Raw genomic sequence first — 3,005 nt, forward strand, 5'->3', positions numbered from 1 at the left:
CGAAGATCCATGAATTCATAAAAATCTTCAAGGTACAAGCTAATGTTGATAGATAAGGGGATTGTGCTATACAGTTGAATTTACAATTCATATTTTTCATTGTAAGTCTACATTCGTGGTGAGATATGTTGTCAAGGTATGAGTTGGCAAGGTGAGAAATGATCAATTGTTTTAGGTATTGAGCATTTGAAAGGACTTACACCTGGGTTGAGTCGTAAGGTTTATTACTGTTCATTGTTAAGTACCCAAGAGAGGTTTCCATTTAAAAGTGCTGGTTTATAGTAAGGTAAATGGTCGGAGTGTTCATGATGGTTGTTAGTATTGAGAGTCTGGGCTTCAGTGGAAGGATGTGAAGAGTATGTGGGGTCAAGTGAATGGAAATAGATGGTATCGACTCTTCAGAGGAAAACCTTTAGTGTTATTCGATAAATTCTTAGGTGACGATCTATTTCATTCTTTACATGGTTGTGAGTATGATGTACTAGCTATGCTCACGCGTATTTTCACTTTTGAGGGTGGATCTCTAGTGGTAGATCAGGTGTACCGATCATGCGATGTTCTCTTGATCGAGTGGGATGATTTGGGAAGACGTGGTTATTTCAGATGACTTATGTGGTGTTGTCTTGGAGTTGTTAAAGTATTTCGGTTACAAGTACCACTTTGCTTATGAGAATTCATAGAAGAGTTACCGTGTGTAATTGTGGTTGTCCGACAATCTTAATATTTGTAACACTCCGGAAAATCTAGGAAACTAAGCTAGAGCCTAATGTGTAAACTAGTAGCCTAATTGGGTTTTAACGTTAAGGTTAGAGTCGTAAAATAACCTCCGGTACTTAATATATGTGTTTTTGGGTGTAGACGTCAAGGTATGACCCCCCAAGGACCAACCAAGGGTCCTTGAGGAGGACCTTGAGACAACCCAAAAAGCTGTCAAAAGGTAGCCTACCCATGAAGGGCATCCACGATCCGTGGATGGACCCACACTCCGTAGGTGGGGGTCGTGGGTCAAGGCTGGACCTTCCCTATTTTCATATCCCCAGACCATCACCCACGTTTGCCCAGTGTGGTCCGTGGACCCACCCACGGTCCGTGGTGAGGTCTTGTGGGTGAGGACAATTTTTGGTTTTTAATCTTTAAGTTGGGGGTTAAGGAAGGAGCTTAGGGTTAATTAATTAATTATTAGGGTCATTTTAATATTATTTAAACTAACTATATAAACGTAATAGACCTCTAAACTAAGTCAAGGAATTCATTCTTTCAAGACCCCATAATAAACTCATTCCCTCCCAAATATTTCTCTCACTAAAACCTCCGTTGGAGAAGAAGAAGAAGAAGAAGTCAAGGTCTAGGGTTCAAGGACTCATCTTTTCTACTAAATTTCATGAAGAATCTTCATAAGGTATGGTGGCTTTTCATCTATGGGTAGCTTTCACCCATAGAGTCCCTTCAAAACTAGATATCAAAGCTTCCAATTTTCCCAAAAAGCTAGGGTTTCACTCTAAGTCATGAGTTCCTTTCTAAAACATTTTCAATGGTTGATTTATGATGAATTATGATTGAATTGATGATTTATGTTTGATTTATGATAAAATCCCCCCAAGAACCCATGAATCCCCTATATTACCAAATTGTGATCTTATGGTGAGGGTTGATTGATTATGGAAGTATGTGAATAGATTATGTTTATATTGATGGAGATTGAATCATGATGTTATCCATATCTAATGTAGAGATTCTAGATGTTTGGGTTGAATGTGATTCATGGTCCTTGAAGGGCAAATTATGAGGGTTTGTACATGTTTATGAGAATTGTGTATGAACTTATGATTCACTTAGAGAGTGAAGAACCTATGACTATGGTGTAATTGTGGTATTGTTGAAAGATCATTCTCCCCATACCTTTACACATGACTATGAATGAAATGTCTATGACTATGATAATATTGTTGTGTTGATTGAAAGACTATTCTCATGAACATACTATGAACATGATGTGAAAGGTTTATTCACATATTAATGCTTCAAAGGTTGAAAGGTTATTCTCACCTATTGAATCTATGAGCTATCATGATACCATGTTGGTTTGAGTGCTAGGGCATTCTTTCATGAACATGAACCTAAGTTAAGACTTAACATGAATTTAAAGGGAATTATGCTTAGCACCGAGTGGATATGAAAATGAGATGAAAGCTTTTACGTCAGTTAGTCTGGGTTCCCAAAACAGTTATCTCATGAGACGGAAACTTTTTACCATAACCATGTGCCCACATAGGTCTTTAGTTTGTGATCCACCTAAGCTAACAAACTAGTTCTATCTTAAGCAAGTAGGACACCTCTTTTCGGTGTGGGGCAGTACACCAGATTCCATGTAGCTCACATAGTCTATGTCGGTTAAGGCTATTTCCCTACGTGACAAGAATATGAATTATGACAAGAACATGAACATGAACATGAACTATACTTATGATTTCTTAAAGAGCTCTACTTAGTGTGAGTGGGGGTATGAGACTTCATTCATGCATTGCACAAGTAGCCTTTGAAAGGGTTATGGTGTGGTTCTCTTATGCTATGAATATATATGAATTTATGGATGTATGATATGGAATGTTGCTATGAGTGACTTTCCTTGTTACAAGTTATAAACATGAATGTTTCCTTGTCTATGAGTATTGGCTATGGATGGGTTCAAGGTATGATATGCATGATTATGGTGGCCTAAAAGTGGTACTTAGTCTTAGATAGGATTATGTGATCTTATCTATGTATTGCACAAGTATAGCTTAGGGTTGCTTATGAGATGGTTTGACTTTATGTTATTTACACTAATGTGCATGATGACTCTTAAACTTGATAAAGTGCATGGTTTCAACTAAAATGTCCCTTTTAGCATGTTTTAAGGATTTTTATGCATGGCTTCCATACTTAGTGCAATTTTGTACTAACCCATATTTTCTACATTTTTCTATAAGTGTAGGGACCGATTGTTGAGGTGTGCTTCCTTCTTA

This window comes from Solanum tuberosum, unplaced genomic scaffold (assembly GCF_000226075.1).
Source record: "Solanum tuberosum cultivar DM 1-3 516 R44 unplaced genomic scaffold, SolTub_3.0 scf00132, whole genome shotgun sequence".
Lineage (NCBI taxonomy): Eukaryota > Viridiplantae > Streptophyta > Magnoliopsida > Solanales > Solanaceae > Solanum > Solanum tuberosum.